Here is a 16,105-nt window from a genome sequence, read left to right on the forward strand (position 1 = left end):
GCTACGTTTATAAATATGGGCTTTTTTTTTTTTTTTTTTAATGTTAATATATATTCTTAGGACATATGTTACGATGCTTTCTCTATTTGTACGTTATGCATGAAAGTGATTGTAATAAAAATAATACAATACTTTTAAGTTTCCTTATCATATATGATAATGGCACATGTTAATAAGACCCTATAAATATAAATAAAACTAAAAAGTATTTGCACTTTATGGTAGCTGATAACTAAGCCCAGCCCACTAAAAGTGTAGGCTCTTCCGAGTTCATTTCTAGTGTGTTTTAAGTTGGGTTTAGAGTTGTATAAAATATCGCGAGATTTTTTAAAATTGCATTGATTCGTATTAATTCATACCGTTCTATCCATCAACCACGATTTAAACTTTTAAATTGATAATCCACCTTTGAAACCGCTCCAGTCCGTTATAATTAATACATATATATTTTTTAACCTATAATGAAATATCAAAGTAAAAATGAGTGTGAGAGATTTAATATATGAAATTTATTACAAATTAGTAGTTATATACATAAAAAATAGTATTTAAAATTAATTTGTGTTATATATATGAAAAATATTATGCAAATTAATGTTATATATTATGCAATGGCTTGATAATTAGTTAAAATATTCTTCAATCTGCCTAAAATCGCTCAAAGCACAATTTGCCAGTCTGCCAATCCACTAATCTGCCATTTGATTTATAATTTTACTCTCAAACCATCCGAACTGCACTGCTGCACACACCCCTAATTGGACTTTAATTTATAAAAGAATTTCACGCATTCTTTGTCACATTTGCTTTGGTGACTATTAATCAAATCAAAATAAACAAGTAAATATTGGAAGCATTTACCTAAATTTCAGAGTTTTTTTTTTTTTTTTTTTTAAATTTTTTTTCTCAATGTGGAATGAATGAACTAACAATAGCCCTTTCTGTGGATTTTCACTGTCCCCAGGGCTCCTCTCCACTATACAATTAGGCTTGAGAGAGTTATTGTGTGAACATAAGTGATATGAAAAAATTCAGACAGATAATCTAACCTTTATGAAACCTAATGTTTGTTCCACATAGTTTTTATATCATCAATGGTCTCAAGACATTATCTGAATTTAGCTACATTGGTCTTCCTGATTTTTGAAAAAAGTTGATGCCACTTCCCCTATGTTATTTTTCCTTTTTTTTTTTTTTTTTTATTATATTTTTTTCACTCATCTTATAATTAAGAATACTTTGACTCATAACTAAAGTCAATACTTTCGAGAGCAATCAAAATCTTTTTAATTTATATTCAAAACTATTTTGAGACATTACGAGTCATACAGTATACACATATCATATATTAATTAGCCTTGATTTAAGGGATCAATTTAGCTATTGAGAATGAAACACTTCAAAGTGCTCATTCTTTTAATGATTGCATTGCATCAATAGTATTTCAAAATGAATTATTAATGAAAAGGCAGTTAAATATGCTAAGATTTGCTCAATGATTCAATTTCTCTATACTTTGCCGCAAAATGAAGAATATAAGTCCATGATTTAAAATGAATGTAATCATTTGTTTACCATGAGAGCCAACACATGAAATCAATTATGTTTGAACTTTAGAAAGTGGAAACATTTGGGCATTGCTTATTATTGCAATCTTACAAATTGTCAAATATTAGATTGAAAAGAGAAGGAAAAAATAAGACAGTTGGGCTCACAAAATGATGGTCTTTATAGAGGAATGAGAGCATTCTAATAATCAAAATTTAATAATTAGAGTTAATCTAATGATCAGAGCTTAGGAACTCACTGATTCAAGACCCAAAAAAAAAAAAAAACCTAAGAACATTGAATTGATCCTCACTAGGGTTGTGTTTAATAATTATTTTTTGGGTAAATTACACTAGCAATTTCTATAGTTTGAGACTTATATCATTTTGGTCCCTAACTTTTCAACTGTGACACATTTGACTATGAATTTTGAATCTTGTTCCAAATAAGGACAATTGAATATATCATTGCTCAATTTCCAGGGCAAAATCGTCAATTTGATAAAAATATAAACTAATTTGACAAAAATAAATGTCAAAAAAATATTTTTAAATTTTTAAAAATTATTTCTATCCATCAAAAATAAAATTATGTAAAAATGACAAATCTTTTACATATTATTTATTTATTTATTACTAAATTAATTTTTATTATGATTTTGCACGATGACCATGTAATAGATGCTTGTTAGACTTTTAATGTGTAATCGATATAATATATGAAATGTTTCTAGTTTTGAATTTTTTGATTTAATGAAATGGTTTGATAATGATATCAAAGTTGTTGTCGTATTTGACTTTTGAAAAAAATTGAAACTAATTTAATGAAAATAAAAACAACCGTTCATTACATGATCATCATCTAAACACATAATAAAAATTAATATGGTAAAATAAATAAATAAATGCGTAAAAGATTTATCAATTTTATATAATTTTATTTTTAGTAAGTATAAATAATTTTTAAAAATATTTATTGACATTTATTTTTGTCAAATTAGTTTGGATTTTATCAAATTGACGACTTACCCTTGATATTGAGCAATGGTATCTTCAATTGTCCTTATTTGAAACAAGATTCATAATTTAGAATCAAATGTATCACAATTGAAAAGTCAGAGACCAACATGACATAAGTCCAAATTATAGGGGCTGTTAATGTAATTTGCCCTTACTTTTTTATAACATTTTTTCTTCTATCCGTATAAAACTCACTTTTAGATCCTACTCTAAAAAGTATTTTAAAAAAGGGCCTAGACGGTATCCAATTCGAATGTGGGACAGTTGAGTCTAGTTCGGCTCATTAGGTTCATTTTTTTGATATCTTTGTGATAATTTGAATCGTTCACATTTTAAGTTTTCTTAAGTGCATTATCTTTATAAAAAATCAAATTGATCCGATTACGGATATTATATATTCGGATCACTTTTGTCTAAAAAAAAATGAACGGTCAGAAAATTAACGATTCATAAAATAATGATCTGAATACATAATATCCGTTATCTGATCAACGTGATTTTTTACGGGAATAATGTACTCAACAACTCTTAAAATGTAAATGGTTCGAATTGTCGAAAAGGACCCAAAATTGGGCCCAATGGACCAAACTAGACCCTTCAGTTCAGATAGTGGACTGAAGGTAAGCCATTGCCTTTAAAAATAATAAATTTCACTAAAGACAAAATAAAAACCTTTAAAAATTTGTTTTTTTTTTTTGCTTTTAATAATTTAAAAAAAATCAAAAAATTTATGTTTTTCAAAATTCATCTAGACTAGACAGATCTAAAAAATAAAAACTTTTAATACAAATTTTCAAAAAAAATTGCTAAAGAAATCTTGGATTGCATTTCAGTCAGAACAATATTGTATCTGAAAACAATATATTTTTAAAAATTAAAATGTGTAATAAATTTCTTCTAAGTATGGAGATTTATTAGAAAATCTTTTTTTAAGTGTTTGTATTTCAATTAGTGCATAAGATATTCTTATATTTTAATAAGTCATATAATTTGAACATTTGATCCATCAAATCTTAATTCTCATATTTAAAGTATTTTATGGACATTTTTACCCTTACAAATATTTTTAGAACATTTAGCAATTTGGTGATGTGAACATTCATATTTTACAATGTGAATATTTATATTGATGTGTGAATGTTCACATTGGCAGTGTAAACATTCACATTGAAAGTGTGAACGGAACATTCATACTATAAATGTAAAAATTAATAAGGATATTTTGGTAACTATGTCATCCATATGACTTATTAGAATATAAGAAAATAATGTAGACTAAATGAAACATAAGTAGTTAAAAAGAGATTTATGAAAAAATACCCCTTTTAAATATTCACAATATATGAAATTTAGATTTATACCATAATCTCATTTTTCTAAGTTCATAGTTTTTATTCGTGTAAGTTGATTTGAGAAAGAAAGTTCTGTTTGGCTTTGAATAGTAGCACTAGAGAAGATCCAGGTAAAAATCTAAGTTCCATAAAGAGTCACCACCTAGATCTCTGTACACTTTTATATATGAATATATGTATAAAACCAACCATCCTCCCCCACATGCGCATCATTACTGTCATTCATTTTGCTTTAATGGTTGATTTCTAACTCTGCTACACCTACATGTTATATTTCATTGCAAAAAAGAAGAAAAAAAAGGAAGAGAGGAAACTGATACACTTAATTTTTAAATAAAAGATTCATCTATAACGTTGTTTTTTTTAACATATATATATATATATATATTATGAGTCAAATTTTATTTGTATAGCAATATTTGAAAAATGGTTTACTCAAGTGGTCCATTACCAAACATTGTGAGAGTGTATGATAAAATTCTTAGCGTTGAGACTAATAATTTTCTAAATTACTATATATATAAGAATAGGATCTTCTGTTCCTATCTTTTTATATTTGTATTTTATTTTATAATTCATTATTAACAAATAAACATATGACCACAAACGGAAATAAAAGAAGACAAAGGATCATCCAACGTATCATAGGCCTCCAATGAAACTATATTTAAAAAGGGTATTAGAAAACTTGTAGCATTTATTGGATATAAAGGAAGAGGTGAGATTACATTTAAGTGACATTTGAATGTCTACTAACACTAGTAGTACTAAGAAGTCTAAAAATGCATTAATGATAGCGTGGCCAAAACGTTGTCAAAACGACATGTTCTTACCAAGCTCCTTAACTCCGGTAGTTGTTCTTCACCAAAAAAACAAATGAATAAACTAAACTATCACATTAACTTTCTAAATAAATAAATAAAAACTATTGTCATGTCTGCTTAATTTGAACATTTGAATGGCCATATGAGCTTCTTGCCAAAATCTTATCTGTGTGGTCCTTTTCGGATTGATTTTTTTTTTTTTTTTTTTGAGTTTGATTTTTATGACAACAAGACACATCAACAAAAATACATTAATCAAATTAAAATTGAAAAGGTACACCCAAAAAAGAGGAAATTTTGTTTTAACTATAAATGTTGGGGATGAGAAAACAACATGGGACTAAGTAATTAGTGATTGACTTGGAGTATGGTCACGTGGTATTATGGGATTATTTAATAATTTCCCTAAACGTAGATGGCTGGACTATCACAACAAAATCATTGGCTCCGTTTGGTTTAGTTTTTGAAAAGAATTTTGAGTTTTAAATTTTGGATTGTATTTTGAAAGATTAGTTATTGAAAAGAGTTTTAAAAATTAAAAATTTATTTGGTTATGAATTTTGAAATAATTTAGGGATGATTTGTAGTTTTTTTTTTTTAGATGAATTTCTGTAAAAATTTAATTAATTGATGTGTAGAATGTGAAAGAATAAAAGAAGAGAGAGAAAAAATGATTAATTTATTAATTTATTAATAATAAAACAAAAGAGAGAATGAGAGAGGACAGAGAGAAAACAATTTTAAAAATTAGTAAATCAAACATATTTTTTAATATTTTGATCCAAATATTAATTTAAAAACTAAACCTAACGGTACCATTGTCTTCGTTTTGTGCCCTTGTGTGTGTTTTGACCTTCTCTGTATATTTTTCCCTTTTGGATAATTTTCAACATATGATAGGTCATTTACATAGGAGTATGCAATTTTGTGACTTGAGGTACACACTTTTTTGTGAGGACTTGCGATGCATTTTATGACTTAATTTACACAAACGTATTTTAAGTTACTCAATTTTGTGAAGTGACTTGCGTATGTTTATGAGAATTTACATGAAATTGTAGTTCCTCAAATTTTTATGGATTAACTTACATGAATTTGCATTTCAGTTACGTGATTTGTGAGTGATTTATGTATGTTTGTGAAAACTTATATCAAGTTGTGATTTCTCAAATTTTGATAGATTAACTTACGTAATTTTATAAGATAACTTATGTATTTTTGTGAGAAGTTATATAAGTTTGTATACCTTTGCATATTCAGGGACAGATTTAGTGAAGGACGGGGGGTTACATGCCCTCGGATTTTTGATAATTCTACTAGTACCCTAATATGTATAAATTATGTCTTATATATCCTTCATAAAATTATAAAAGTTCCCTCCTTAAAATTGTAATAGGGGTCTCTAATAAGAATTTTCTTTCTAATTACAAAAGTTCTACTTAAATAGGTCCTTCTACTATACGCTCTCTAAGATAGTGTACTATATATAAGTTATGAAATTTCATGGTATTGATACTAAAAAGTATTATAACCAAATCATTTCTAGTTATAACTAAAAAGGCTACAATGAATAATCATAACTAACATCATAATGTCTTATAATCAAAGACTACAAAAATTATAACTGCGACATATAATATATACTTTTTTGCGATGTGTTTTGTAGAATTTTTTTTACTAAAATACATCATTTTTATCTCGACTTATTTTCTTTTATAATTTTTCAATCTACTTATAATAATTACTCTCCAATATTTTTATAAATTTAACCTTAAATCCCTTAATTTGAAATTCATGTTTATCTAAATGGACTTGTAATATTGAAGTTTAGTAATATTTCATTGTTCTTTATTATGAAGAAAAAAAAAATCATTTGTTATCATTAATATGTGTCCCTATGTTGAATTCCTAACTCCGTCACGGCCTTCCTCTTTGTTTTTGTTAAGTTAAAAAGACTTACTTACTGGAAAATGAAAAAATAAAAAAATAATAAAAATAAAAATTCCAGCAACTCTCGCTGATTTGCTCACTATTAATTTGTAGTCAAACACTTAGCAAAAACATTAAAGATAAAAATCAGTGTGTTTGATTTTAATTTTTTGAAAATTCAATTTTTTGTTTTTCGTGTTTTTAGTGAATATTTTTAAAATTTTATGCAATTTTTTTACTTTTTTAGATGCACTTTACTTAGATGCACTAAATAGTAAAATATTTGTGAAAAAATTAATAAATACACAAAAATACAAAAAATACTAAATTTTCATTTTATTTTTTTTATTTTTTGGTATTTAGTGTATTTTTTTAAAAAAATTACAAATATTATACTTTTTAAGTGTATTTATATTAGGTGTGTCTAAAAAAAATTTTAAAAAAATTGCTTAAACTATAAAAAAAAATCCATTGAAAACATTAAAATACGAAAAATAAAAAAGTAGAATTTTTTGAAAATTATTTTCTGAAAATAGAACCAAACAAGCTGAATGGAACTTTATGTAAATTTTCTTTTCTTTATTTTTAGAAGGAATTTTTATTTTTATTTTTATTTTTAGAAGATGAAATTCAACGTTGTGAGACATCTTCCCAACAAACAAGAGAATGGTGATTAAAAGGCCATTGTTATCTGTATTTTATTGACATAATCTTATCTCCACTACATTACATTATATGTCATATATATAGTATTTTATGTCACCAATCTCTATATCATTCTTAGCTTCTTGAACTTTATGAAAATCATATGGAACTTTGGATATAATTAATATTATTTGCCTACCCAAAAACTAATTATAATATTGGAATAGTATTTATCATGCTTAGTTAAGATCTTCAAATACAGTTTTCAATCAAATCACTTGCACAATTCCGTTGTCATACCGCTAACTACAACTATGGCAGCAACTGAATATCAAATATAAATTAGTCTACAAACACAAAAACAAATCACCAAAGCAAATAGAGAATATAATATATAGACAGAGAAGATTTTTTTAAAATAAATCCCACTATAAAAAAGAACTTGTAAAATATTATATTAATGCCAAAATTGATATGTGCTATATTAATCATTATTAATTTATCTTAAAATAATCACATTATATGAAAAATTTTAAATTCACAACAGCAATTATCATTTTATTTTCACACTTCCTTCCTTCTCTCGCATAATTGGGTCATACCTTATGAGAGAATGGTCATGTGAATTTAAGTATCTTCACACTCCCCTTTTGTTTTATAAATGCCAAAGACCTTTTTTTCTTTTCTTTTTTTGGGTTCCTAAAGTCTAGCTTTTATAAGGGGGGCTCTAAAAGGTTGGACAACCTATTACTTCAAGCATTCTAACAATAAATTTGAAAATTTATTTATTTGTTTCGACATTTCAAATAATACTTATTATAATCCTAAAATTCCTAAAACTCTATACAAATCTACTTTGTACACTCTATTATCTATAAACAAAGGAACAAAATTAGAAGAAGATTTCAAATGATGAAAAGTGTTCATACAAGATGAAGAGGGATTACAAGCGATGAACGTCCCCTCCCATTCTATATCCACCGGTGGCTACCGGTTAAAAAAACTCAGTGTCGAACAAAAGAAAATTAATTCCAGTTGTTTCATATGGATACTTAGTGCCTAACAAAATATATTTGTCCGGATACCTAATTCCAAACATATAAAGTTTGTTCGGATACTCAGTGTAAAACACAAGAAAATCGATCGTAGTTGTTTCATATGGATAATCAGTGTCGAACTAAATATATTTGTCCAAATACTTAATTCCAAACATATGAAATTTGTTCGGATACTCAGTTTCGAATGAATTCGGAAAACCAAACTACAAAAAAAGATGAACAAGAATTAAAAACTACTTTCTTTATAGAAAATTGTTTGAAAATATCTTCTTTATTGTTCATTGTTGATTTCAATATTAAATAGAATGCAAGAATGATGAATTAAAGCAAATAGGGTCGGGTTAAGGTTGGATATGAAAATGCAAAGTGGGGAAAATATGAAGAGGATAGAGAAAAAGAATATTGAGATTGATGATTAATAGAATATCCAAAACACTTTTATTTACACTTTTTCTAATGTCAAGTATTTTTTTTATCATTCTAAATAGGGATTTAATAGTAATAAAAACATATAATTAAATTGAGGTGTCTAACCTAATTTTTGTGATGTTCTAAATAAGTGTACTTTTTGATTTTTTTATAAAAAGATTTGTAAAAAAAATAGAGAAATTGGGTAGAATAGTAGAGAGAATATGTTGATAGATGTTAACTGATGTGACCCAAATAAGTGTATGTATGTAAAAAAAAAGTGTATTTTTTAAATGCATGATAAACAAACACTTAGAGTGCAAATAGAAGCTCCCCTTTTGGGACTGTTTGTTATAGCTTTAGGGGATGATTATAGCTTATTTTGATTTGAGAGTCTGTGCCAGACTGTTTGGTGCAATTTCTACTTATAACTTATTTAGCAGAAATAACTTAAATAAACTGAAAAAACTAATTATTTGAAAGTTGAGATAGGAGTGCTTTTAACTTCTACTTTTTGATTATCAACTTTTAACTTAAAAAAAAAAACTCTACCAAACAGAACCTTTATATGCTAAAATGATTGATAAAAGGACAAAATTGCCCCCACATAAAAAGAACCCAAATTGAGCCAGTCTCCTCCACCCACAACCAAAAAGCACACCCAAATTGGGTTTTCCAAAATCATGCTTGTTTGCGTGCACAAACAGTAATAACTAAATAAACAGAGAGAACGCAAAAAGAAGTGAAAAAAAAGGAAGACGAAGAAAAAAAAAAAGTAAAAAGTGGGTGAATATGGGGGTCCGAAAATGCAAGCACGCCCGGGTGCAATTACGCTATTCCCGGGGCGGGGCTCCAATAGAGAGATTGTCCATTGCAGGCGTGAGTCCAAAGGCTGGCACAAGTCCACCTTCTCCCCTCCTGCCCAACTCCAACCCCCCAAGTCCCTCGCATACCCACCATTCTCATCACCCCCAATTTTGGCCCCTCCCAATTTTTTTTCAAAAGGTACATATTTTAGTGGTACGGTATGGGATTTTCTGTTCTTAAATTTTTTGTGTTTATTTGCCTCTGTTACTATTTTTATAATTTATTATAAGTTAAAAGTTGATAATCAGAAAGTAGAAATCAAAAGCACCCTTTCCTCAATTTCTAAATAATCAACTTTTCTTACCTTATTTAAATTATTTTTACCTAAAAAGCTATAAGTAAAAACTGCATCAAACAGTTTAGCACAAATTCTCAAATTAAAATAAGTTATAATCACCTCTATAATCCACACCAAATACCTAACCTATTTAAATCACCTCTATATACTTATTGCAGTATAATTATATTTTGAGATTTTAACTATATAGATAAAACCGGTATTAGAGACAATGGTTTTGAAAAGAATACCTAACTGAGAGGGTAATTTTTGGGAAAGAATTGGGCCGAGCTGTGAGTTGGGCCCTGCGGCCCAAAGTGTGAAGGAATCGGTAAGAAGTCGTAAGGTTATTTCGGCCTAGTAGAGGTATAGATACTCCGGCCCAGGAGAAGTGAAGTTATTCCGGCCCAGGAGAGGTGTGGTTACTCCGGTTCAAGAATGTGTAAAACAACTCCGGTCCGGTGGCAGTTTGAAGTGAGTCCGGCCTTGCATTTAGTCCGGTCGTGTCGTATTATGGTTAGGTCGGTCAGAACTTGCTACTTGGAAGTTTGAACTAAACACACCATGGTTGAACAGGGGAAAACCGAGATAAGGAGTTGGAGGAGAGGACCGAGCTAAGGACAGTTCGGCCTTCTCTGTGGCTCTACATAGCCAAGCTTATTTCGGTCATATGGTAGTTCGGCCAAAGTAAAAACCATCCCACTTGGTTTAAGCAGTGGGGGAGGGTGTAAAAGGATAAGCATTATCCTTAGGAGTATGAATCCTAGGAGGACTCTGCATGGAGGAATAAAAGTCCTACTAGGATTGTGCCACAGGAAACTTATAAAAGCTCACAAACATCACCTTGGAGGAGGTAATTGAACACAATTCTTTCTGAGAACATAAAGCTTTGTCTATTTGTCAAGCTTACTGACTTAGGCATCGGAGAGGTTTCCGGCACACACCCGCCGGCTAGCTCACGTTTGTGTTTTCAGGTAGTAAAGCGACGTCGTACGGAGGAGCGTGGACTTGGTCAACAGGATTATACGAGGAGAATTATTTCCTCCCCGTACAATTGGCGCCGTCTGTGGGAAGAACAGACAAGAACAAAAACCTCTTGACTAAGTTTCTCCCTTTTCTTAAATCAATGGCACACATTGAAGAACTACTGCAGTCCGCCGTCGACGGGCTAACTCCAGACGGGGGCGCAAGGCGAGAAGGATTACCCTCTGTCCCTCCTATGGCAGATCTGGAGCCCCAACAACATAACTCCAGGAGGAGTGGCAGGGGAAGGCGGAATAGCAGCCCTCGTCACTCTCAAAGTCCTGACAGGCAAAGGAGGAGGATTGATCCTCAAGCCCTGGAAGATCGCGTGAAGGAACAAGATGAACTAATTCGGAAGATGGCGGCGGACATGGAAGCATTAAAACGCCAGATGAAGACTAAAGATGTGGCGACAGGAGAGGGGCGCAAGCACAAGACGCCCCCTCGCCACTCAGAGAATCGTAGTAGGAATACTACACCCTCCCAAGGAGAGAGCAGAAGCCTCAGGACAGGCGACACTCATTCCTTATCTTCCAGAACTCGTCACTCCAGGTCTGAGAGGACGAGATCCGAAAGATCATACACTGAAGGAAGCACGTATTGGCCTTCACATTCACACCAAACCTTTTCTAGACAAACAGAGCTGCCCAGGTCATCCGACTTTACGAACCGTGCTCGAAGAAAAAGCACGATGCAAGGAGGATGCCAGGGCAAGGGATCCACACCGAGTTTCGGCCTTACAACGGTTGGCTCCTCGGACGCATGGAAGCGTCGAGGTTGGAATGCCAATACCGCGACCGGCCTACGAACCAACGGACAAGGCATTGGCAAGACTACAGACTTCGCCGTTTGTTCCAACAATCGAAAACGCGTTCCTACCATCAGGCTTCCTTCAGCCGAAATTCACTACATATGAAGGGAAGACGGACCCGTATTCACACCTGAGCCACTTTCGCCAAGTCATGGCTGTGTACAGGCGAAACGAGGCTTTAATGTGCATACTCTTCCTGTCAAGTCTTGGCGACCTAGGCTTGACTTGGTTCGAAAAGCTCCCAGAGGGCAGCATAGCCTCCTGGGCCCAATTGGCAGAAGCGTTCGTAACGAGGTTTCGAACAAACAGTAAAACACCGGTGGAGATAGACCAGTTACTCTCCATCGACATGGGTGAAAAAGAGACCCTCAGATCTTACAACAGTCGCTACTGGGAGACATTCAACCATATTGGAGACTGCCCCACCAATCTAGCCATTGCACAATATAAAAGAGGCCTACCAGTAGGGAACAGACTAAGGGATTCGATTACCATGACGCCACCCCTCACCATGGAGGCCCTGATGGAAAGAGTGCATCAGCACATCAGGGTAGAAGAGGATGGCGCACGTGCAAAAGCAAAATCTAGTGCAACCGCAGTACCAGAAAAGAAGACCTCAGCAAAGGTCAATACAGTAGATCGGCAGAATAAAAACGGGCGTGGAAGACAAGATAACGGAGAAGACCCAGACAAAAGATGGTTGAGAATCCGCACTGCCATAACAACGGTGTTCAAAAAACCAATATATTGGATTTTGAGCGAAATAAAAGATGAGCCTTTTGTCAAGTGGCCAGCCAAGCTAGGGGAAGCTCAGAAAAATTACGACGACAGATCACGGTGCACCTTCCACAAAGAAAAGGGGCACCGAACTGAGAATTGCACGCCACTGAGACAGCACTTGGAAGAATTGGTGGCAGCAGGCCACTTGGACAAATACATTGAATGAGGGACGCAACCGGCCCCCCAGGATCATAATGACCATCCCAACAGAATGCCAATCGATGCACCGCCTCAAGGTATTATCAATGTCATACATGGAGTTTTTGAACCTGAGCGCGTATGCGAGCTCAGAGGGTCAATCAAAAAGGCTGAGCACTTTAGAGAAGTGCTAGGTGCCCAACCTACCACCAAGAAAGGGAGGACGGAGGCAACAAACGTCATGTCTTTTTCGGATAAAGACCTGGATCGAATATACTGTCCTCACAATGATGCTCTGGTTGTCACTCTCCGAGTCAATAATTTTGACGTCAAGCGGATTCTGATCGACCAGGGTAGTTCATGTGAGATCATGTACTACGACACATTTAAACAACTGAAGCTGCAAGACAAAGACTTGGCGCCTGCAGTTTCTCCCTTGATTGGATTCAACTCCATGCCAGAGTGGCCTGTCGGCAAAATAATTCTTCCAGTCAGAGTAGGAAGTGTAACAAAACAAGTGGAGTTCTGGGTATTGAAGGTCCCCTCTACTTACAACATCATCTTGGGCAGAACTTGGCTTCACGCCATGCGTTCGGTGGCATCATCCTACCACCAAGTGATGTGGTTTCCCAACGACTCCGGTATAATTGAAGAAGTATATGGAGACCAAATCATGTCAAAACAATGTTTCGCCACGGTGAATGGCAGCCGCGCCGCCAAAGGGTACGTTCATTCGGTGGAAGAACCAGAAAGTAATGAACTATTCGCGGACGTCGGTAAAGAGACTGATCAGAAAGCGGTGGAGGAATTGGTGGAGGTAAAAATAGATGAGAAGAACCCGGATAAGTTCTTCTTGCTTGGCTCATCGTTGTCCAGCACTGAGAGATTAGAGGTCTTGGAATTCTTGACCTCTAACATCGAAGTGTTTGCCTGGACGCCTTACGACATGCCAGGTATTGATCCAAACTTCATCAGTCACCAACTCAATGTCCACCCATCCGCCAGACCAGTCATTCAACGCACACGCAGATCGGCACTCCACCACGCCGAAATAGTGGCGGAGGAAGTAGGCAACCTGCTGGAGGGAGGAGCAATTAGAGAAGTGCACTACCCAAGATGGATCTCCAACACAGTTGTAGTGCCAAAGAAAAATGGCAAATGGCGAGTATGCGTCGACTACAAAACAGTCAACAAGGCGTGCCCTAAAGATAGTTTTCCTCTACCAAGGATAGATCAACTGGTGGACCTAACGGCAGGGCATAACCGACTTAGCTTCCTGGATGCATACAGAGGCTATCACCAGATCGCCATGCATGAACCAGACCAGGAGGTCACATTCTTCACAACACCAAGGGGGTTATATTGCTACAAGGTCATGCCCTTTGGCCTAAAGAACGCAGGGGCGACATTCCAAAGGATGGTCACCAAGATGTTTGAACCATTGTTAGGCAGAACAATGGAGGCTTATATCGACGACATGGTGGTCAAAAGCAAGGATGAGAATGACCATCTTAAAGATCTAGGCGAGATGTTCCAGATCCTGAAGAAACACAAGTTGCGCCTCAATGCGTCCAAATGCGCATTCGGAGTTGGATCTGGCAAATTCTTGGGCTTCCTGGTAACCAACCGAGGTATAGAAGCAGACCCCTCTCAGATCAAAGCAATCCAGGAGTTGGAGAGACCAAACTCAGTCAAAGAAGTACAGCATCTCACTGGTATGGCAGCTGCGCTCAACCGGTTCATAAGCAAGTCATCAGACAAACTACGACCGTTCTTCCAAGCTTTAAAAGCCAAATTTGAGTGGGATGAAGAATGCGACCGAGCTCTGGAAAGCTTGAAGGAGTACATGTCTTCCCCACCACTACTTGTTACTCCAGTACCTGGTGAAAAACTCTTTTTGTACCTGGCAGTCTCTCAGCACGCAGTCAGCGCAGTGTTGGTTCGTGCAGAAGGAATACAACACTTGCCCATCTTTTATGTCAGCAAGACATTGTTGGGAGCCGAAACAAGGTACTTGCCCTTGGAGAAACTAGCATTAGCATTAATGATGGCCTCTAGGAAATTGGCGCACTACTTTCATGCCCACACCATAGTCGTCCTCACAGCCTTTCCACTAAAAGCTCTGTTTGAAAGAGCAAACTTTAGTGGGCGAATTTTGAAGTGGGCAGTAGAGTTGGGACAATTCGACATCAAGTTCCAACCCAAGACCGCAATAAAAGCTCAATCTTTGGCAGACTTCGTCGCCGAGTTTACTCCTGGAAGTCATCATATCTGCCCAGTCGACCTAACTGACACAACCGAACTAGGGACGGAAGTTGATGCCGGAATAGCGCAACCCCTAGTAGAAGGTAGTCAATCAAGCACCAAGGCAGACCATACTAAGGACAACAAGGAAGAGACAAACAAAGGCTCACCAGCAGTTCAAACAGAGGACGAAGGGCAGACAGCCAACATGGACCTTGAAGAAAACACCATTCTAGACCCCACAACATCATCTGATCCTTCCACTTGCTGGAAGTTATTCGTTGGAGAGATGTGGAAACTCTTTGTCGATGGAGCATCCAACCGACATGGTGCAGGGCTTGGCATAGTCCTCATCTCTCCAGACGGCCTGGTTGTAGAGCAAGCAATCAACCTTGGCTTCCCAGCATCCAACAATGAAGCGGAGTATGAGGCGCTTCTCGCAGGACTCAAGTCGGCATACTACATGAAGGCCACCGAACTAATGGTATACAGTGACTCTCTTCTGGTGGTAAACCAAATTTCTGGCGAATACGAAGCAAAGGATGACAGAATGGCCAAGTACCAAGAGTTAGTCAGAACAGAGATCAAGAAGTTTGATGTAGTAAGAATAGAACAAATTGGCAGAGAGGAAAACTGCCGAGCGGACGAACTAGCAGGCCTTGCCTCAATGGCAGATACATCAATCCCTCATCCATTACTCATCGACTTCTTACCAAGACCAAGCATAGAAGACCCCGAAGCAGAAGAAGTATGCTGCACATAATTAGGCCCTTCTTGGATGGATCCCATCATCCTGTTCCTAAAAGACGGCATCCTACCAGAAGAGAAAAAAGAAGCCAACAGAATAAGGGCAAAGTCGCAGCGATTTTGGCTATCTCCATCTTTGGCATTATACAAGAAGTCATTCTCTGGGCCTTACCTCAAGTGCGTTCATCCCAGCAAAGTAGAAGCATTCTTGTTCGAAATACACGAAGGGGTGTGTGGAAGCCATCAAGGGGGAAGGTCGCTCCCTTACAGGGCTATTTCACAAGGATATTGGTGGCCATATATGCAAGCAGACTCAGAGAAATATGTGAAGAAGTGTGAGAAATGCCAAAAATTCGCGCACCAAATACATCAACCAGCAAGAGAACTCCTACCATTAACTAGCCCATGGCCTTTCGCAATGTGGGGCTTGGACAT

This window comes from Camellia sinensis, chromosome 11 (genome assembly GCF_055761805.1).
Source record: "Camellia sinensis isolate YWXY chromosome 11, ASM5576180v1, whole genome shotgun sequence".
NCBI classification, from domain to species: Eukaryota; Viridiplantae; Streptophyta; class Magnoliopsida; order Ericales; family Theaceae; genus Camellia; species Camellia sinensis.